This window comes from Chiloscyllium punctatum, chromosome 52 (assembly GCF_047496795.1).
Source record: "Chiloscyllium punctatum isolate Juve2018m chromosome 52, sChiPun1.3, whole genome shotgun sequence".
Taxonomy (NCBI): domain Eukaryota; kingdom Metazoa; phylum Chordata; class Chondrichthyes; order Orectolobiformes; family Hemiscylliidae; genus Chiloscyllium; species Chiloscyllium punctatum.
In genome coordinates, this window is record NC_092790.1 from 12,806,811 (window position 1) to 12,830,928 (window position 24,118).

A 24,118-nucleotide genomic window follows, 5' to 3' on the forward strand; every position below is an offset into this window, starting at 1 on the left:
CTCCCCCAGCGCTGCCATTGAGGAGCATTTACTCAGTGAGTACAAGAGGTTTGTTTGAAACAGACCGCAATGGAGAGATCAGCGCCCAGGGAAGGGAGGGAACAGCAGGCTCCTTCCAGCAGCACATCGGGATGGGAGCCTGGGACACAGAGGGGGCTCCGAGACCGGGATTGATTCGGGGTGAGTTCAGGGAGAACCGGGGGCTGTTTGTAAGAGGCCGAGCGGAGCAGGAACTGGTCCCGGAACTTGGAGTGAGCGGGCTGGGGGGAAGAGAGCGGCCTTTCTCGGGCTGTGTGTGGGCCTGCTGAGGGAGGCAGAGCGGGAAGAAGCTGCTGTGGGCCCTGTTTTAATTTCATTCTGTTTCCCGCTGTATCTTGAGGTTGTGTGGACCAACTGTAGGAATGTGATACTCTTGTAAAAGGACATACACTGGGGTCTTAGTAAAAACATTATAAATAGCGCCGTTTTCCCTCTTTCCAACAGGTAGTTGGGAAGTTGGATATTGAACTGTGTAAGCATCCTGGTGGTTGAGTACTCTCATTCATGGTGCTGGGCAGTTGTTGCTCAGTTTCTGGAGCTCACTCAATTGGTATGAAGTTAAAAATCACATACAACCAGGGTATAGATTAGATTAGATTTTTTTAGATTAGATTCTCTACAGTGTGGAAACATGCCCTTCAGCCCAACAAGTCCACACCAACCCTCCGAAGAGCAACCCACCCAGACCCATCTCTCTCTGACTAATGCACCAAACACTATGGGCAATTTCCATTGGTTTTTCAACCACAGTAGGCAGCACTCCTACCAGTGAATCAGCAACCTCATTAACAAGGACAAATTGTATTCCCAGAGATGAAAGTTTAGCCACTACTCCTACTATGACTTCTCCCCTCTTCACTCGACACTCTAGCCTCACTTCTTACAACTGAGCATTTCGTATTTCAATGTGAATTCCCGTTACTCATACCTTTTTTGGAAATACTCCTTCAGAGATACTTATATCCTCATCTTTTAGCATCACAGATTGAGAGGATCCTTATATCTCTGAATATTGCTACCTCTTTACCTGGTGTTCCTGGACTATGTGAGTAAACTTTACCTTCATGGTGTATGGTTTAAGAAGATCTGGCACTTCCTCCATAAACAACCTCCAACCAGCTTGTACATTCTGGTGCAGCTTTCTAGTCTCCACAGTGCTCTCAGTTACCACTCCAACAAAATTCACTGGCTTATCCTGTTTTCCTACATTTTGGCTTCTCAGTGCTTTTCCTAACCCATCAACAATGATTTCATGTGGCCTACTTTATTGCAGCGAGAACAGCAGAGTTTTTTCACTTTTCTTTTCCTTTCAAGGGTTTCTTTTTTACCGTGGTAAATCATCCATATGATCTTCACCGAGATCTACTTTTCCCTTTCCCTGTGAGAATTTTTCTTATCCACAATTATTATTCCTCATGGATTGAAATTGATTTTGGCAGCCCAAATGTGATTTATTGATCAACTCAATCATCAGCCATTTCTGATGCCAGTCTTGCTGTTTTAACTCTCTGCTCTTCCACATGAGTTCTCATTACATCCGGAAGTGAAGTTTTGAACTCCTGTCTAAGTGCCAGTTACTAAAGTTCAAACTCCCTCTTTCTTCCTTTCCTCGCTCTCAGTTTTTCTTTCTTCTGCTTTTAATAGTAATTCAAACTGTTTTGTTTCTATTGCCCTTTCCTTGACTTTTGCCTCTAACTCAAATTGCTTAATTTTCAATTGAATGTTAGCCACCTCTAAAGAGTCTGATGGCGTTTGCAGCAAATGTAAATGTTGAGCTATTACTGTAACTATCGCCCTTTTCCTCAGGACAGAGGCAGGTCAAGCTCCAGCTTGTCTGCTAATTCCAGCAGCTTGGCATTAATCACCTTTTGCAAAAATCTGAAGTCACTCCTTCCACCCCCAGAAAACTCTTTATGATTCAAAGAGCCATTGCTATCCCGAGCACTGTTTACTGATGAAGAGCTTACACCTAAAATGATGATTCTCCGACTTCTCAGATTCTATGTGACCTGCTGTGCCTTTCCAGCACCACACTCTTGTCACCGATCTCCAGCATCTGCAGTCCTCACTTTGTCCAAGCACTGTTCAAACCATTGAATTCAACTCCTAGAAAAAAAAACACTAATACTTACCACTCACTGCCTTAGAGTCCAGCAACCTGAATCCCAAATTGGAACTATAGAATAAATTCTTCAAACAGCCCCAGATCTGTTATGGAAAAGGCCAGATCCACTCCAAACATTTCAAGAATGTAATCCAGACTCTAACTTTGCTAGTTCATTTTAAGCGGGTGTAACAAAGATATTCCAGGAGGGATGAGTCAAACCACATAGTTTTAAACAAAACAGTATTAATTTACAAAATTACCAAATGATACACAAACAAAAGAGAACAGAATACTGAATAACAACAAATCTGAAAACTAAACAGATTATACTAACTTGATGATGTTCCCAACATTTACAACAGTCCCCATAAACACCCCTTGCAATAAAAGCTAAAATCAAACACAGTGTCTTACAGGAGAGATGTCAGAAAAATGGTACCATCATGGACTTGCTTCTTTGGGTTCAGCAGCTTTTTCAACTGCCAGACAGCCAAAAACCAAATCAAACCAGAGAAAAGCTGAGCTGGGAAAACTGGGCCACTCCCCTTTCATTGTTCAAGTGTTCTTCTTAAAAATGTGGAAGCCTTTTGTCTAAGGCATTATCTGTTAGCTATAATCAATATGGCCCTAAAACTCATCAACGCAGACTTTTTCGAGCCTGTGTCTATTACAAGCTTGTTAAAGGAGCAGCATCATCACAACAGAATGGTCCAAGAAGTGTGGAGCCACAGAAAATGGGGGAGATACTAAATGAATATTTTGCATCAGTATTTACTGTGGAAAAGGATATGGAAGATATAGACTGTAGGGAAATAGATGGTGACATCTTGCAAAATGTCCAGATTACAGAGGAGGAAGTGCTGGATGTCTTGAAATGGTTAAAGGTGAATAAATCCCCAGGACTTGATCAGGTGTACATGAGAACTCTGTGGGAAGCTAGAGAAGTGATTGCTGGGCCTCTTGCTGAGATATTTGTATCATCGATAGTCACAGGTGAGGTGCCGGAAGATTGGAGGTTGGCAAATGTAGTGTCACTGTTTAAGAAGGGTGGTAAAGACAAACCAGGGAACTATAGACCAGTGAGCCTGACCTCGGCGGTGGGCAAGTTGTTGGAGGGAATCCTGAGAGACAGGATGTACATGTGTTTGGAAAGGCAAGGACTGATTCAGGATAGCCAACATGGCTTTGTGCATGGGAAATCATGCCTCACAAACTTGATTGAGTTTTTTTAAAGAAGTAACAAAGAAGATTGATGAGGGCAGAGCAGTAGATGTGATCTATATGGACTTCAGTAAGGCGTTCAACAAGGTTCTCCCATGGGAGACTGATTAGGAAGGTTAGATCTCACGGAATACAGGGAGAACTAGCCATTTGGATACAGAACTGGCTGAAAGGTAGAAGACGGAGGGTGGTGGTGGAGGGTTGTTTTTCAGACTGGAGGCCTGTGACCAGTGGAGTGCCACAAGGATTGGCGCTGGGCCCTCTACATTTTGTCATTTACATAAATGATTTGGATGCGAGCATAAGAGGGACAGTTAGTAAGTTTGCAGATGACACCAAAATTGGAGGTGTAGTGGACAGCGAAGAGGGTTACCTCAGATTACAACAGGATCTGGACCAGATGGGCCAATGGGCTGAGAAGTGGCAGATGGAGTTTAATTCAGATAAATACAAGGTGCTGCATTTTGGGAAAGCAAATTTTATCAGGACTTATACATTTAATGGTAAGGTCCCTGGGGAGTGTTGCTGAACAAAGATGCCTTGGACTGCAGGTTCATAGCTCCTTGAAAGTGAAGTCGCAGGTAGATAGGATAGTGAAGAAGGCGTTTGGTATGCTTTCCTTTATTGGTCAGAGTATTGAGTACAGGAGTTGGGAGGTCATGTTGCAGCTGTACAGGACATTGGTTATGCCACTGTTGGAATATTGCGTAGAATTCTGGTCTCCTTCCTATCAGAAAGATGTTGTGAAACTTGAAAGGGTTCAGAAAAGATTTACAAGGATGTTGCCAGGGTTGGAGGATCTGAGCTACAGGGAGAGGCTGAACAGGCTGGGGCTGTTTTCCCTGGAGCGTCAGAGGCTGAGGGATGACCTTATAGAGGTTTACAAAATTATGAGGGGCATGGATAGGATAAATAGACCAAGTCTTTTCCCTGGGGTCGGGGAGTCCAGAACTAGAGGGCATAGGTTTAGGGTGAGAGGGGAAAGATATAAAGAGACCTAAGCGGCAACCTTTTCACGCAGAGTGTGGTACGTGTATGGAATGAGCTGCCAGAGGAAGTGGTGGAGGCTGGTACAATTGCAACATTTAAGAGGCATTTGGGTGGGTAAATGAATAGGAAGGGTTTGGATGGATATGGGCCGGGCGCTGGCAGGTGGGACTAGATTGGGTTGGGATATCTGGTTGGCATGGACAGGTTGGACTGAAGGGTTTGTTTCCATGCTGTACATCTCTATGACTCTAAGTAAAATCCCATGGGAAACAGGTTAATGTGTTTAATTGGATCCAAAGTTGACTCAGTCACAGGAAAGAAACAGTAATGGTCAATGGCTGCCCTTGTGAATGGAAAGCTGTTTTAAGTGGTGCTCTGCATTGCTCACTGTTGGGACCTCTGCTGTTTGTTTCATACATTAATGATTTGGCCTTGAATATGGTGGGCAAATTTGTGAAATTTGCAGATGGCACAAAAATTGGCCATAGAGTGGATAGTGTAGAGGATAGCTGTAAGCTCCAAAACTAAATCGTGAGCTACCTGATGAAGGAGCAGCACTTCGAAAACGTGCACTTCCAAATAAACCTGTTGAACTATAACCTGGTGTTGAGAGATTATTAACTAACTAGTGAGAGGGAGACATTAGAATAGACAAGAGGAACCTATTTCCTTTGGCAGAGAGTTCAAAAAGCAGGGATCACAGATTCAAGCTCAGTTGCAATAGGATTGGATGATATATGAGGAAAATTGTTTGTTATGCAGATAGTGGTGGGTATCTGGAATTCGCTGCCTAATTTGGTGGTGCAGACAGAGACCCTATTTTTTTTAAAAAAAAACAAAAATTCCCTGGAACTGCACATCAAGGTAAACTGCAAGGTTGCAGGCTGTGGCAGGAAGGTGGGATGAGAAAGGGCACCTGGGTGTGTTGGCGTTGGCATGGACAAGATGGGCTGAATGCCTATCATGCTGTATTCTTTTTATGATTCTCTAGTTATCAATCAGACTCTGCCAGTCTCTGCTGTGTGAATATGGAAATATATTTACCATATACTGAAATTTACAGTTTGATAACTACACCCACACATTCACCAAGCTGGGACTGACAGGTATAAACTCACATGTCCACATACCCACTTGCATCAGGTGGCCCCATTCATGGAACTGTATCGGTATTGTTTAGTTTCTGAATCTCGTTCAATTGGTATTCGAATTTTAAGAAAAAAATGGACAAGCAGCAGCTCAGAGCAGGAGTGGAATCAGACCTGTGGTTCTGTTTAAATTGCTGGTGTTGAACAAAAACTTCTAGTGATTAACTGAATGTTATAATGATGTTGCCAATCACAGCTGATGTTGATTTACAGGAGGTATCTCTTCTATCTTCCTCCAGGCAAGTACTCAAAGGACCAAGACAATGTAATATTCCCTCGGTACAGAGCCAAGTGTGACCAGCTGCTTCAAACAAACAGCAGGTATGTTACTGCTGTCAGAGCGAAGAACATCCTTTCCACAGTCACAGAGTGGATTGAGTCAGACTCACATTGGAGCTCCATTTCCAGAGAGAGACGTTCAAACCAAGAGTTAAACACCAGCAAGGAAATAGAAGTTTATATTTTATATCTATATTCTCAATGCATGCAATCAGTTCCATTCAACCTGAATGAATTCTCATCCGAAATATACACTGCATTAAATCTGAACATCGAATGGTGCAGCACAGGAAAGGGTCCTTCAGCCCACGAAGTTGTGCCGAACATGACGCCAAATGAAATTAATCCCTCCTGCCTGCCCTTGGTTCATATCCCTCTATTTCTTGCATATTAATTTGCTTCTTTTAAAGTCCCTTCAATCCCTGTATCTTATCTACCCCCATCACCACCCCGGCAATGTATTCCACTCCTAACACTCTCTACTTTAAATAAAAACTACACCTTAGGTCTCCTTTGAACTTTTCCCCCCTCACCTTATATGCGTGCCTCTTAGTTTTAGACATTTCAACTCTTGGAAAAAGATTCTGACCATCAACCTTAACCATGCATCTCATAATTTGAGAGACTTCTGGGCGTAGGTTTGTTTGCTGAACTGGAAGGTTTGTTTTTAGCTGTTTTGTCACCATAATAGGTACCACGATCAGTGAGCCTCTGGATGAAGTACTGGTGGTAAGGCCTGCTTTCTATTTATGTGTTTGGGTTTCCTTGGGTTGGTGATGTCATTTCCTGTTCATTTTCTTCCAACGTGGTAAATAGGATCCAAGTTAACATGTTTGTTGATGGAGTTCCGGTTGGAATACCATGCTTCTAGGAATTCTCATGCATCTCTATGTTTGGCCTTTCCAAGGATGGATGTGTTATACCAGTTGAAGTGGTGTCCTTCCTCAGCCTCTGCTGCCCAGAAGAAAACTACCTGGGTTTTTCTCGCTTCTTTTTAGAGCTCACACCCTCTAATCTCGACAACATTCTGGCAAACCTCTTCTGCACCCTCTCTAAATCCTCCATGTCCTTCCTGTAATGTGCTGACCACAACTGAAAAATCACGCAACACCAGATTATAGTCCAGCAGGTTCATTTGGAAGTACTAGCTTTCAGAGCACTGCTCCTTCATCGGGTAGCTGTGAATCAGGATCATGAGACACAGAACTTATAGCAAAAGATTAGTGTCATGCAACTGACAGGATATATTGAACAAATCTAGGTTGCTGTTCAGTGTTTCATCTTTTAGAATGGGTTGCAGGTTTTAGTCCATTCATATGTACATCCCAGAACTACTTTTAAGTCACGTTCTCAAGATGACTTCAGGTTTTATTTTAAAAAGGGTGACATCTCAACTCAGACAATGTATTAAAGATGAGAAGTTAGAATCTATCTGTATCCCAATCTTGAGTCAGACTGGTTCTATTGCCAAAATAGGAATATATAAAACATTACATGGATTGACTGCCTGTAGATTGTGCTCTTTTTGAGCAAAATAGAAAGTATCTGCAAATATAATCCTGCAAATGCAAATTCACCCCAGAGACTTGTGTGTGCGAGAAAGAGAGAGCGAGCATGTGAGTGTGAGTACATATGTGAATGTAAGCGTTTGTGTGTGTATGTATGAGTGTGATCGAGTATAAGCCTGAGAGGGTGTATGTGTGTGTGTATAAGCATATGGATGAGAGAGGGTCTGCTCAAGTGTGTGCATGTGTGTAAGTGTGACAGGAACCCAAGGTCCCAACTGAGGCTGTCCTCATGTGTTCTGAACTTTAGTAAGGATACTTTTCACGTTACAAATAGACGATGCTGTTAGTTTGAACAATCATCTTTGAAGTAGATGGTGAGTACAGATATTCAAGGAAACATTTCCGCGATCAGTAACTGAGAAGGACAGAATTAATCTTTTGTCACAAAACTAAGCCTAACCTAACCAAAGTCTTATAAAGCGGCAATATGACATCCTGACTCTTGTACTCAATTCCCTGACCAATAAGGCAAGCATGCCACATGCCGCCTTTTACATACCACTCTGAATACTTGCATGCCCACTTTCAGGGAGCAATAGACTTGAACCCCAAGATCCTTTTATATGTCAATGGTGTTCAGTGTTCAGCCATTTACTGTATACCTTTCCTTAACATTTGATCTCCCAAAGTCCAGCCTGTTACACTTTGCCAAATTAAACTCAATGTTTCATTTCTCTGCCCATATCTGCAAGTGATCTATATCTCACTGTATTCTTTGACAAGCTTCTCCACTACCCACAAATCCACCAATGTTTATATTGTCTGCATTTATTAACGATAGTTTTAATGTTACAATTAAGGTGAACAAATAGCTGATGCGGTTACTTTGAGCGACCATGTGTAAAGTAGATATGGAGTACAAATTGTTATTGAAGGAAACATTTCAGCTATCAGTAACTGAGAACGACAAGTAATCTTTTGTCACGTATATAGACACAGCAAATAGAATGTGCACTTGGAATTCATATTATGTCGAAGTTTGACATAGAATGATTGATGTGTAGGTACGTAACCAAACATTTCCCCTCACCCCCTCCCCCAACACACCCTCCCTCCCTCCGTCTCTGACTTACGATGACATACACCAACCTGACACACCTTACAATGTCTAACAGCCATACTGTTCCATTGACATTGCAAAATGTTACATTCAAAATGATTTCTACCCACAAATCCCTGGTCAGAGAGGCCTACAGCACAGAATCAGGCCCTAGAAAACTTTTGAGTCTGCACGATCAGAAACAACCAGCTAACAATTTTCATCGTGAGCATGCAGCATCCAATTGCATAAGTGTATCACGGTAGCAGAGGAGCTGCCATCCCCATCTTTATCACATCATTATTCTCCATTTCTTCAAATTGCAGTAGAAGACTTTGTTTTGTCTGGTTCAGTCCACAAGAAATTCTTTTTGTTTTTAGATAATTATGTACTTGTTTCAAAATTGGTTGCAATTTTCTACAAAGAGCTCTGCATTCTTCTTCCCCCTCCCTGGGACGTGTTTCAGAAAAAGTGTGAAATCTGTCTGCCATTTACAAAATGTATCAGTGGAATCTAACAACCACCCTTCAAAGCAGTGGAGAAAGGGAAAGAAAAGGCCAAAATTAGTAGGTTTGTAGAATTGCTCATTTTATTTTCAAGTAGAGTTGAACAGTGTTGATTGTTTGATAAATTCAATTTGGCAGTTTACATATTGTGCACTGCATACCAAAAAAAAACTCCTTTTCCTTTCCTCCTTCCTATTATAGAGTAACCAAAGAGTACTGTTAATGGTGCGTCATCACACGACAGAGCAGGGTAATGTTTTGTCTGCATCAGAAAATAGAAATGAATTAGTCAATTTTCTTTTGTGTACAAGGAACATTATGGTCAGTCAGCTTCAATGCAATTGAATGGTTTGTCACCCTTTCACTTAGTAGCAAATGGATTCAGTTTACACTGATTGTTCGTTCAGCAGTGTTCAGAAAAGTAAATCAATATGCACTGAAACAAAAACTGATGGCATTCTGAAGATGGACATTTTATATCATTACTCTGTTAGATTCTGCACTATACATGATACAGAAGGTCTACTGTGTTTCCTATCTTTTCTCTGAAGAACAGCACAGAATCCTTTCTGTTGCAGTATGTTACATTTTCACTTGCACGTGATTCCTACGTGCACTAACAATTAAAGAACGTTGGCTGTTTCCCATTCACTACAGGAGCCATGAACTGAGCTACAGAGTGGCAGCACAAGAGCAAACTCACTCTCACTCAGCCACTGGATGCTGAAAGGAAAAGAATAAAATTTGGCGTCAATTATTTCCAAATATGAATTGACTCTCAACATCACTTAGCACAGCTGAGGATACACAGTGCCCAGCAGCACATGATAAAGGCTTCTGTGCATGCATGTGCACACACAATGTAACAATAATCTAAGACTGAAATGCAACACAATTAAGATCATTGAAAAGAGTTTATGCTACACTCTGATACAAACCCACAACTGAACGTAAATGAATGAAATCAAGTAAATCTCCAATGAACCCTCTCCAGAGCCTGACAATCCTCCCTTTAAAAAGTGCCCAGAACTGAACATAAATATGATCTGACCAATGATCTGTGATTGAGACTGTGGAAAACATATCAAAACTAGCACTATAGTTATCAAATTGTCCTTTCCATATAGATACTGACAATGTGTGGATGAAGTTCACATTCCCAACAATTACTGTAGAACTGATGCATAAGAGAATTTCCTAGTCGAGGCACAATGGGCTGAATGGTCTGATTCTGAGCTGTACCATATCAGTAATTCTGATTTTGATGAGAAAGTAGATGACATGTTGTTGTGTTGCACATCGGTCTAAAAAATATCATACAGAAATGGACTGGCATTCAGAATAAAACTCACTTTCACAAAGAAAAACAATGTCTGGGTACAAATTAAAACTAAATGTCTCAGTGATACCACCGATCCCAGACTCTACCCAAACACGAAATGTGTGACCATGATTCGAAATGGTTCGCAGAATAAAGCCGTTTTCCTTCTGCCATCACCCTATTTCCTCTCTCCCCAACCGACCCTGACAGACTGACAGTCAACAGAAAAATAAAAATCACAAAATGCAGAAAAGATTAAGACCCAGTCTCAACACACTCATAACAAATATCACAGGATGTATCACATAGACACAGAGAATATTACTAGCTTCCACTTTGATACACAACAGTAGAAACTGACAAGTACAGGTTGATAACTACACACTCATCCATGTTGCAGAAACAGACAAACAAATGATGACAACACAGTTACTGTGATGCAAACATGTGACTATCAGTCTCCATCGGTCAGTTTCTGTAAACTTAAGTCACACATTCGCATTGCAGTAACTGTCAGGGACAGATTAATAACTAACACTCTAATTCACAAAGCTAAAACTGACAGGAACAGAATGATAACTACACACCCAGTTTCACACAGCATAAGCTGACAAGTACACTCTGACAACAACACGCATATTCACAGAGCAGAATCGCACAGGTACATATTAGTACCTGCACTGTTCACATTCATCAAACGGGATCTGACAGGTAGAAATCGATATTTAAGTTCACATATTGACAAGGCAGAGATTGAGGGGCATAGATTGGTAACTGCATTAACGTATTCATATAGGAGAAATTGACATGTACAGATTAATATTGACAGTCTCAATTCACAGAGCAGGAACAGACTTGTAAACACATTCACACATTCACATAGGGGAAACGGACAGATAGAGATTGATAGTTACCTGCACATAGAAGGAAATGACAAGTACACATTGATGACTACATTGGTTATGTAAATGATTGGGAATTGGTGTTGAGGATATAATCTCTAAATTTGCAGTTGATACTCACCCAGAGAGATGAATGATTGGGAGGATGATGCTGAGTGACTCCACAGGGACTCCACAAGTTGGCCAAATGATCAGATATCTGGCAGATGAATTCCAATGCAGAGAAATGTGAGGCAATGCATTTTGCTAACAGAAACACAGAGCAAATATGCAGAGTCATTGGTACATCTTTGAAGGTAGCACTGGAGCGGAGGGACCTCGGGTTTCACATGTATCATTCTCTGAAGTTGGCCAGACAAGCTGAAACCATTGTGAGGAAGGTTGATAGGATCCTTGCCGTTATAAATCGAAGCATTGGATATAAAACTGAGGAAGTGATGCTACACGTCCACAAATTATTGGTCAGATCACATTTGTGATCAGTTCTGGGAACTTTATTTAAGGAAGGAACTTCACGCTCTGGAGATTGTTCATTGAAGATTTACTAGAATATGAGCAGCAATGAAGGATTTTACATACAAGGAAGGATTAGGGATATCAGGCTCCTTCACCTTGGAGCAGAGAAGATTAAGAGGGGGACCTTATGGAGGTGTTCAAAATTATGAACAATTTTGCCCGGGGAAAGAAGAATATTTTGTTACCACTAGTTGGTATGTCAGTAACTAGGGGTCACAATTTCAAGATTGTCAGTAAAAAGGCAAGGAGTGAGATGAGAAGAAATGTCTTTACTCAGAATTGTTAGGATTTTGGATCGTACAGTCAGGGATCATGGTGGAGGTAGATTCCATATGAGGTATGAAAAGAGAGTTGGATGTATATTGACAGTGGTGAAGTTAGAGGGCAATGAAGATAGGGCTGGAAAACAAGTTATTTCCACCACAATTTCAACAAAAGATAGAGAATACATTCAATTCATTGGCTCCTCTGCCTGGACCCATTTGCCAGGAAATCAAATGGATGCTAAAGTTAGGAGTGAACAGCATAAAACTTCAAATCTCTGCCATCAACAGTTAGATTGTGCTACAGTGGGAATAAACTGACACACTGAGGGTTGTGGGAGAGACAATTATGCAGATGGCTTCTCAAGACAAGTCCATCTTTGGAACTGACATCTTGCTGAGTGAATTGAGACAAAGCCTAGCCGAGTCGCAGAAACGTGACATTGCTCTGCCTTCTCTTCTTTGTCCTCCTTAATTGCTGGAAGGTAGGATTGTTATTGATCGATTTGTGAAGCTTCACAGACTTCCTTCTGTGCTGTCTCACGATGTCTGTGGATGGCTGGCATAAGTATTTCCCGCTTTCTCTTAACCTGGTCCCTCATTCCCTCCTGTATCTGTGTGCCTCAGGGCGGCATATGTGATGCAGGGTGGTTGCTGCTCCACTTGGTCAGCCTGAAGATAGGTCAACACAGAAACGTAGTGGATCGGAGCTGGACCAAAATTGGTGGCATTGTGGACACAGAAGGTTATCAAAGAATACAATGGAAATTTGATCAACTAGGCCAGTGGGTCAAGGAATGGCAGAAGAAGTTTATAATTTAGATAAATATGACGTGTTGCATTTTGGTAAGGCAAACCAGGGCACGAGTTATACTGTTACTAGTACAAGTCTGGGCAGTGTTTCCAAACAAAAAGACCTCAGGATGCTGGTGGATAGTTCCTTGAATGTGCATTTCAGCTAGACACTGTGGTGAAGGTGGCTTTTGGCATGCTTCCCTTCACTGGTCTGAGCACTGACGACAGGAGTTGGGGCATCATATTTCAATTGGACAGGATTTAGTGAGGCCACTTTTAGAATACTGTGCACAGTTCTGGTCAACTTGCAGTGGAAAGGATGTTCTTAAGCAAGAATGAGTACAGAAAAGATTTACAAAGATGTGACCACAACTACAGAGTTGAGTTATAAGAAAAAGCTGCATAAGCTGGGAGCTCTTCTCCCCCGGAACATCAGAGGCTGAGGGGTGACCTTATAGAGGTTAAAAAATCATGAGGAGCAGAGAAAAGGGAAATAGGTGGTATGGTCTTTTCCCCAAGGTTGGGGTGTCCAAAACTAGTGGGCATAGGTTTAAGGTGAGAGGTGAAAGATTCAAAAGGAATCTGAGAGGCAAACTTATCACGCAAAGGGCAGTGCATATATGGTATGAGCTGACAGACGAAGTGGTAGAGGCAGGTACAGTTACAACATTTCAAAGACATTTGGAAAGGCACATGGATAAGAAAAGTTGAGAGAGATATGCACCAAATGCAGACAAACGGGACTAGTTGTATTTGGGAAAACTGGTCACCATCTTGATAATTGTTCTCACACATTCACTGAGGAGGAACTGACAGGTATGGATAGATAAGGAAACTGTCATATTCAGACATGCACTGGCATCAGATTATCCCATTTGTAGAGGTGTTGGTTACTATCTGGTTCTCAGTGAATTGGTACAGAATGTTTTGATACAATCACTAAAGAGCAGCTCAGGCCAATAATAGAATCAGCTGTGGTCCTGTTGGAATTGCTTACTTGAAGGAAAAACAGCCAAATGATTATTAAATTATTTCATTGACTTAATGTTGATTTACAGACAATGTCTCTTCTGTCTTCCTCCAGACAATTACTTGAAGGACCAAGACATATTCCCTTGGGGCAAAGCCAAGTGTGATCAGTTCCTTCTAACAAATAGCAGGTATGTTACTGCAGTCAGACTGAAGAACATCCTTTCCACAGTTACAGAGCAGATTGAATTAGACACACATTGACTCAATTTCCAGAGAGAAATTTTCAAATCAAGAGTCAACTACCTCGGAGGAATTACATTTTTTTTCTCTCTCTCCATTCTTTATGTACATCTCACCCCATTTGCCAATAATTGCTATAATTCACAGCCATAGAGTTATAGAGATGTGCAGCACAGAAACAGACCATTCGGTCTGACTCACCCATGGCAGCCAGATATTCAAAAATAATCATGTCCCGTTTGGCAGCACTCGTGCCATTTGCCAGCACTTGGCCCATCTCCCTCCAAACCGTTCCTATTCATGTACGCTTCCCGATGTCTTTAAGTGTTGGAATTGTTCCAGCCTCCACCACTTCCTCTGGCAGTTCATTCCATACACACACCACCAGTTCCACCACAACACACCAGATTGCCTCCTTCTTTAGAGACCGCAATTTCCCTTCCCACGGTGTTAAAGATGCCCTCCAACGCATCTTGCCCACATCCCGCACCTCCGCCCTCAGACCTCACCTCTCCAACCGCAACAAGGACAGAAACCCCCTGGTGCTCACCTTCCACCCTACCGACTTTCGCATAAACCAAATCATCTGCCAACATTTCCGACACCTCCAAACGGACCCCACCACCAGGGATATATTTCCCTCCCCACTCCTTTCCGCCTTCCGCAAAGACTGTTCCTTCCGTGACTACCTGGTCAGGTTCACGCCCCCCTACAACCCACCCTCCTGTCCTGGCACCTTCCCCTGCCACAGCACGAATTGCAAAACCTGCGCCGACACCTCCTCCCTCACCTCCATCCAAGGTCGTAAAGGAGCCTTCCACATCCATCAAAGTTTTACCTGCACATCCACCAATATCATTTATTGTATCCGTTGCTCCCGATGCGGTCTCCTCTACATTGGGGAGACTGGATGCCTCCTAGCAGAGCACTTTAGAGAACATCTCTGAGACACCCGCAATATTCAACCACACCGCCCTGTGGCCCAACATTTCAACTCCCTCTCCCACTCTGCCAAGGACATGGACCTCCTTCACCGCCGCTCCCTCACCACCTGTCGCCTGGAGGAAGAACACCTCATCTTCTGCCTTGGAATACTTCAACCCCAGCGCATCAATGTGGATTTCAACAGTTTCCTCATTTCCCCTCCCCCACCTCACCCCAGTTACAAACTTCCAGCTCAGCACTGTCCCCATGACTTGTCCTACCTGGCTATCTTCTTTTCCACCCTCACCCTGACCTATCACCTTCATTCCCACCCCCACTCACCTATTGTACTCTTTGCTACCTTCCCCCACCCTCCTCCCTGACCTATCACCTTCATCCCCACCCCCACTCACCTATTGTACTCTATGCTACTTTCTCCCCACCCCCACCCTCCCCTCATTTATCTCTCCACCCTTCAGGCACTCTGCCCGAATTCCTGATGAAGGGCTTTTGCCCGAAACGTCAATTTTACTGCTCCTCGGATGCTGCCTGAACTGCTGTGCTTCTCCAGCACCATTAACCCAGAATCTGGTTTCCAGCATCTGCAGTCATTGTTTTTACCTAAGAAAACTCAATACCGTTTTCTTAAATACTCAATGCGATCACATAATTGTATTTTGAAGCAATGGAATAGGAAAGGTTTAGTGAGATAATAGAACATGACAGCACAGTATTCTATTGCATTTTCATCCATATGTTTATCCAATGACCATTTAAATGCCCTTAAATTTAGCAAGTCTACGATAGTTGCACGCAGAACACTCCATGCCACTACTACTCTCTGAGGAAAGAAACTACTCTGACATTTGTCTTGTATTTATCACCCCTCAATTTAAAGCGATGTCCCCTCATGCCAGCCATCACCATTGGAGGAATAAGGTTCTCACTGCCCACACTGTCTAACCCTCTGATTATTTTATTTGTCTATATCAAGTTACCTCTCAACCTTCTTCACTCTAATGAAGCCTCAAGTTCCTCAGCCTTTCCTCATGAAACATTCTCTCCAGACCAGGCAACAACACCTCTGAATCCTTTCCAAAGCTTCCACATCCTTCCTGTGATGCGGTGACTAGCAGTGGGTGCAATTTTCAAAGTGTGGCCACATCAGAGTTTTGTAGAGCTGCAAGATTACCTCATGGTTCCAAAACTCAATCCCTCTACCAATAAAGGCTAACCACCATATGCCTTCTTAACAACCCTATCAACCTGGGTGGCAACTTTAAGGGATGTACACACATTTACACAGACATCTCTCTGGTCATCTACATTGCCAAGAACCTTACCATTAGCTCATTACTCTTTATTCCTATTGCTCCTTCCAAAGTGAATCATCTCACACTTTTCCACATTAATCTCCATTTGCCACCTCTAGCCCAGCTCTGCAGCTGATCTGTGTCCCTCTGTAACTTGCAACATCCTTTGGCACTGTCCACAACTTCACTGACCTTAGTGTCATCCACAAATTTACTAACCCATCCTTCTGCGCCCTCAGCCAGGTCAGCAGTGGGCCCAAAACAGATCCTTGTGGTACACCACTAGTTACTGAACTCCAGGGTGAATATTTCCCATCACCTACCACCTCCGTCTTCTTTCAGCTAGCCAATTTCTGAACCAAACCGCTAAATTACCCTCAATCCCATGCCTCCATATTTTGTGCAATAGCCTACCGTTGGGAACCTTACTGAAAATACCTAGTCAAGCACTTTACTGAAATCCATATACACCACATCAACTGCTTTACCCTCATCCATCTGTTTGGTCACCTTCTCAAAGAACTCAATAGGGTTTGTGAGGCACGACCTACCCTTCACAAAACCATATTGACTGTTCATAATCAACTTATTCCTATCAAGATGATTATAAATCCTGTTTCTTCTAGCCTTTTCCAACACTTTACCCACAACCAAAGTAAGGCTCACTGATCAATAATTACCAGGGTGGTCTCTACTCCCCTTCTTGAACAGGGGGACAACATTTGCTGTCTTCCAGTCTTCTGGCACTATTCCTGTAGACAATGACAACATAAAGATCAAAACCAAAGGCTCTTCAATCTCCTCCCTGGATTCCCAGAGAATCCTAGGATAAATCCCATCTGGCCCAGGAGATTATCTATTTTCACACTTCCCAGAATTGCTAACACTTCCTCCTTGTGAACCTATATCCAATCTAGTCTAGTAGCCTCAACACATTGTATTTTTCCAGTGTGAATACCGATGAAAAATATTAATTTAGCACTTCTCCTATCTCCTCGGACTGCACGCACGACTTCCCACTCCTGTCCTTGATTGGCCTGGAAGTTATTCTAGTCATTCTTTTATTCCTGATATAGCTATTGAAAGCTTTAGGGTTTTCCTTGATCCTATTTGTCAAAGACTTCTCTTGCCCCCTCCTGCCTCTTCTTAGTTCTCTCTCTTTAGGTCTTTCCTGGCTAGCTTGTAACTCTCAAGCACCTTAGCTGCGCCTTCACATCTTATCGTAACGTAAGCCGTCACCTTCCTCTTGATAAGAGATCAACTTCCTTAGTAAACCACGGCTCCCTTGCTCATCCACTTCCTCCCTGCCTGACAGGTACACGTTTATAAGGGACACGCAGTAGCAATTCCTTGAATAAGCTCCACATTTCAATTGTGCCATTCCCTGTGGTTTCCTTTCCCATCCTATGCATCATAAATCTTGCCTAATCGCACCATAATTGTCTTTTCCCCAGTTATAAATCTTGCCCTGCAGTATGTACCTATCCCTTTCCTTCGCTAAAGTAAACAACCGAATTGTGGTCACTCTCACCACCTGCTCACCTACCTCCAAATCTAACACCTGGTCGGGTTCATTACCCAGTACCAAATCCATTGTTGCCTCGCCCCTGGTTGGCCTGTCTACATACTGTGTCAGGAAACCCTTTTGCGCACATTGGACAAAAATTGACCCTCTGAAGTATTCAAAGTATCGTATTTCCGGTCAATAACAACTGCCCTGTTACACTCACCCTTATCCAGAATCATCTTTACAATCCTTTCCTCTAAATCTCTGGAACTATTCTGAGGCCTATGGAAAACTCCCAATAGGGTGACCCCTCCTTTCCTGTTTCTAAGCTCAGTCCATACTACCTCATTAGACAAGTCCTCATACATCCTTTCAGCCACTGTAATCCTGTCCTTGACTAACCTCCCCCTTTTTTGCCATATTCTCTGTTCGTACTGAAACATCTCAATCCAGGAACCTACAACAACCATTCCTGTCCCTGCTCGATCCATGTGTTTGAAATGACCACAACATCAAAGTCCCAGGTACCAACCCATGCTGCAAGTCCACCCACCTTATTCCCGATGCTCCTGGCATTGAAGTAGACACACTTCAAACCACCTTCATACTTGCTGGTGCACTGCTGCAACATTGAAACCATATTTCTAACCTCACTACGCTCAGTCACTGGACATGGGAGCTACAGTCTAGGTTCCTATTCCCCCTACTGAATTTGTTTAAACCCTCCTGAAGAGCATTAGCAAACGTCCCTCAGGATATTGGTATCCCTCTGCTTCAGGTGTAGAACACATTGTTTGTAGAAGTCCCACCTACCCCAGAGTGAGCCCCAATTATCTAAGTATCCAAAACTCTCCCTCCCACTCCATCCCTTTAGTCACGTGTTCAACTCCTCTCTCTCCATATTCTTCACCCACTAGCACATGGCACGGGCAACAAACCAGAAATAACAACTCTGTTTGTTCTAGCTCCAAGCTTCCACCCTAGCTCCCTGATATTCTGCCTTAAATCCATATCCCTTTTCCCACCTATGTTGTTAGTGCCTATGTGGACCACGACTTGGGGCAGCATTCCCCCCCCCCCCCCCCCGCCAAGGGTCCTGAAAACATGATCTGAGACATCAGGAACCCTGGCACTTGGGAGGTAACCGAGGTAACACACCAACTTTCCCCCACTGTATGAGAGAAAATCAGAGTCCTTCTGCCTTCATCCTCCTCTCTGTAGAGCTACACAAGTGTACCAATGATGGTGAGTACCATCACAATACAGTGCAGGGTAATTAACACCTACCTTTACTTCAACAGTCTTCAAATAATTATATCACTGTGCACTGAAAAAAAAATACCAATTATGACCTCGATCAGGTGGGTCAATGGGCCAAGAAGTGACAGATGTAGTTTCGTTTAGATACATGGGAGGACTTTGATTTTCGTAAGACAAATCAGGGCAACAATTATACACTTAATGGTGGGGCCTTGGTGAGTGTTGCTGAACAGAGACCACATAGTGCAGGTGCATATTTCCTTGAAAGTAGAGTCTCAGATAGACAGGGTGGTGAAGAAGGCCTTTGGCATGCTTGCCTTCATTGGTCAGAACATTGAGTGTAGGAGTTGAATGTCATCTGGTGGCTGTGCAGGACACTAGCGAGGCCACTTTCAGGAGATTGTGTACAATTCTCATCATCCTTCTACAGGAAGGATGTTGTTAAACTTGAGATGGTGCAGAAAAGATTTACAATGATGTTATAGAGATATAGAGTCATACAACAGAGAAACAGGCCCTTTAGCCTACTATGTCCATGATGTCCAACAAACCCCAAACTGCATTCATCCCATTTACCTGCACTTGCCCATAGCCGACTCTACCCTGGCTTCTTAAGGGCACATCCAAATGCTGCTGAAATGCTGTGAGAGTATTCTACCACACACTCAGGCAGCACATTACAAACTTTACCCACCATCTAGGTCAAAATATTTTTCTCAGATATCCTCTAAAATGCTTTCCCCGCACCTTCAACTTTTATTCTCTGGTCTTAGATACATCTGCCAAGGGGAGAAAGATTCACACAATCTACTCCGTCTGTATCTTTCACAATTTAGTATATCCCAGTCAGAACCTCCCTCAACCTTCTCTGCTCCAAGGAAACCAAACCCAGCTCATACGGTCTCCCCTTTTAACGGAGACTTTCCAACCCACTGCATCCTCTCCAGCCAATCTCATCCTTCAAATTGTGTGACAGTCAGAACTGCACACAGTATTTGATCTGTTTTATAAAGTTGGAATAAGACTTCCTTGCTCTTATATTCAACAGCTCTGGTACTGAAGGAAAGCATTTTGTATGTCGCCTTCAGCAGCCTGTCTGCAATCTATAGACTTGTACACCAAGATCCCTTTGTTCCTCAGTACTCCCTCAGGACCAATCCTTCATTGTGTAATTCTTTCCCTTATTAGACCTTCCAAAATGCACATTTATCAGGATTAAATTCAATCTGTCATTGCTCTGCCCAATGTACTCATACTGTAGCCTGAAACCATCCCCCAGTGTCACAGAACAAAGAACAATACAGTACAGAAACAGGTCCTTTGCACTCCAAGGCTGCACTGAAATATTTAACACTTCCACACCAAAAAACCCATCTGCAGGCTTACTAATGATACATTCTACATTCACATCCAATTGTTAATATGTACTTAACAAACAGCAAGGGTCCCAGCACTGATCCCTGTGGTACACTACTGGTCACAGGCTTCCAGTCACAAACACAGCCCTCCACCATTGTAGTTTGCATCCTGTCTGCATCTCATTTCGGCTCCAGTTTGCTTGAGACTCCAAGAGCCCAGTTTGGACCATTCTTTTATATGGGACTTTGTCAAAGGCTGTAGGGGTGGCCTGTACCTGGCCAGAATAGAGTGGCCCATATCTGTTAACACAAACTGGCTGAGAAACTGGAAAGTAGAATTAAACATTGACATGAAATGGTACACATTTAAATAGATACCCAGAGATTATTGGACGCAGAATGAAGAAACTCTCATACGGTCTTGTTATAAACATGTGAAAACAATGAATTCAAAGTTACAATCAGACCACAGACTGACCAATCCTGAAAATAACGTACAATCATAAACTGTACCATAGAATGAAAGTTGTGGAAATTATCCAAACTGTTTTACAGTGTCAGAGACTGACAACAGTGTAAAAAGTCTCACTTTCATTTACAGTACGTAGAATTTCTCCAGTGCAGATAGAGGTCACAGAAAAGAACCAGAATCGACCTGCAACAACTTGCCAAAGCACATCCCACCCAGATATAGGCCCTATCTGACCCCCATAACCACATCTTTACCGTAGTTAACTCACCTAGGCTGCACATTGATGGATTTTTCCAGGGCAATTTACCATGGCTAATCCAGCTAAGCTGCATATGTTTGGACTGTGGAAGGAAACTAGAGCACCCAGCCAAAACTGTTATGAAGATGTGAGTGTACTGTACCTTTGAGAAAGTTATCAGCCAGTAGAACTACTGGACAGCACCAAGTGTTCTGAAAAAAAAGGTAACATTTGGTCGAACAACTCAAGTAGCTGATTGCCTGGAGATAAAAACCAATTCGAATTCAACCAATCAATTTAAATTATATCCTGAAAATAACAAATTCCAAGCCAGTTCATACTGAGTATATTGACATTCTTAAAAGCCAATGACGCAATCCGATGCTCTGGAGGTATAAGACCTGGGAAAATTGAACAATTGGGAAGAGAATTGCCAAGCCCCCAGCGTGTAAAAAGACTGCCTGAAAAATTGCTCTCTTTAAAGTACCTTTATCGATCAGTAACGAGTAAAGCACAATGCCCAAGAAGAACAAAAGACGACTGGAATACAGAAAAAAGCTGAAAGCTGCCTGGTTTTGAGATAAGAAGTTTTATTTTGTAAATCTTAATCAGGAGTTCTATTGGACTAGTATTATAGAAGATAGGTTAGAGGAAGGAGTTGTAAATAGTTGTTCGTTATCCTCTCTGATATACTTTTATAAATAAAGCTGTAATTTCTTTACTTTAACTAGTTCATGGCCTATCATATTTTCACAGATTACTGCATGAGATAAATCTTTTCTGTGTTGCTGGATTTAAATTAGCAAAGGGGTTTACCCCGTGCCGTAACAAAACCAATGCAGACGTGGGGAACATGCCTGTGTGAAGTTTGCACAATGAGACAAGGCTGGAATTTAAACTGGGTCCCTGGCACCAGTGTGCCACCATGCTAGACTGACATGGATGGCAATAGATAAAATCTTATTCATGTTGAGCAACAGAGACTTGAAGTAAGAAGAGCTCCTGCGGTTTCTGGTAAGTGTCATCTTAAACAGAGCCAAATATTATAAGTACACTCACTTATTCACAGAGCACACACTGAAAGGTCCAGATACTTTCAAATGTACTCATTCATTCTTTTAGTTGAAACTGTCAGGTACAGATTGAAAACGGCACTCAAACATTCACATTGGAGAAACTGACAGGTATAAGATTTAAAACAAAGTTCTTAAATTCACAAAAAAACTGACAGGTACATTTTGATAGCACACATTCTCAGAGCTGAGTACACACAGACAGGTAAAAATGTCGCTGACTTCTCATTTTTCTTGTTGTCTTCTGCTTTGAGATATTTAAACTGACACAAGTCTGAAAGAAATTAATAACTGTAGTGTATATGCCCTGCAATTCTATGACAGAAATGAGAGGCATCATTCACCTTTCACTTTATCACTAACTTACTGTGTGCTCACAGATCACATACTGACAGATTCAATCACAAGTCACTGTGACATAATAGGGATGGAGTAAAAAGAAACGTTCATTTCATCTGAAAGTTAGAAATGTTGAAATATTTGCTGTCTCACATGCCAGTGTATTGACAGAAACTGAGTGAAAACAAGATTAGAAACAACAAACTGGCAGTTACAGAATGAAATACAGAGTTAGTTGCAAAGCATTATATTGTTAGGATACAATGCAACTGTCCACTGGCGAGAAACTGACATGAACAGTGTAACATCAGCAGTAACATTGTTATTGCCAGTTTCTGCAATGTACAAGATATTGTCCCTTACCAAATGCTGCAGTTATAAATACAAACTTTCTGTCAATGCACAGACGCTAACATTCAAAGGATATGGGCGTGGAGGGGAGTGAGTCCTACCTGAGACTGTCCAAAGTGGTGTTTGGTCACACTCAAAATTGTCGATACGAATTGAGACACTTTCTTATGTTAATGACTGATACCTCCAGAGTAAAAACGACAGGGTATACTTTAGAAGGTTTGAGTTACAGTCAAGTAACATACTGATATGTAAAGACTGTGAAATAGAGAAATCAAAAATGCTTTACCTCCCAGAAATGGATAGACACAGATTGGAGGAATATTTCCAAGTGGCTGGCAAATGGTGTAAAGGTTTGCCGCTTCCATCAGTGGGTATAAAACCTGTCTTGAAATAACACTAATTGACTATTACACAGAGGACCAGAGCCTCAATTGACATGTGTTGAATTCATGGCAAATGTCTAAATAAGGACTCGATAGATACAAAGTTAAAGTGACACATATAATAACATGCTAACAGTTGCTGGTTAACAAACATTCGTATGAGACTGAGAAATGCTCTAAATCCCTGCGTGAAAGTTCAATACTCCGAAATAAAAACTGCAGCAACGTGGTTCTGATATACTGTAATTACTTGCAAAGCACACAGTTATAAATCGGTCTCTGGGCCCACAGTGAGCAATCAAGTTCTCAGAAATATACTAGTTCCACAGTCAAGACAGAGATTTTCAACCCGTGACTCAAGAAAAGTTTTAAATAGAGACTTGTTTTCATCTCTCTCCAACTCCGTGCAGTTGAGAACGAGTTCCATCAACCCCAAACCTAGAAAACATTCACATTCTTCGCATCCCTACAGTGTAGAATTAGGCACTTCGGCCCAACAAGTCCAGACCGACCCTCTGAAGAGTAATTCACCCAGACCCATTGCCCATTATTTTGCATTTACCCCTTATTGATGCACCTAACCTACACATCCCGGAACATTATGGGCAGTTAGCATAGCCAATTCAACTCCCTGCGCGTCTTTGAATTGTGAGAGGAAAACTGAGCACCCGGAGGAAACCCACTCAGACACGGGGAGAATGTGCAAAATCCACACACAAGGTCGCCTGAAACTGGAATCGAAGCAGGGTCCCTGGCGCGGTGAGGCAGCAGTAAACTCAGCGTTAATTCCAGCGCAGAAACAGACATGCGAGAAACACACCCTTCCACTCTCACATCATTACAACAACGAGCAAAAAGAAACCGAGCCGATAGCACAGTCACTTTCTGTATCACAGACACAAACCAAATCTCCCTCAGTCAGACTGACAGGAACAGAATCATCATCCAATTCACATTCCGTTGTAGATTTTGGCAGATCCACATTGGATCT

At 42.4% G+C, this 24,118-nt stretch overlaps 1 long non-coding RNA gene across 1 annotated transcript; it reads left to right on the forward strand.

Annotated features, from left to right (window-relative positions):
* On the forward strand, positions 1-21,699 carry LOC140470555 (uncharacterized). Its single transcript, XR_011956512.1, has 4 exons — positions 1-180; positions 5,745-5,826; positions 13,779-13,854; positions 20,870-21,699. It is a non-coding gene; the product is annotated as an uncharacterized lncRNA (long non-coding RNA).
* The last annotated feature ends 2,419 nt before the right edge of the window (positions 21,700-24,118 follow it).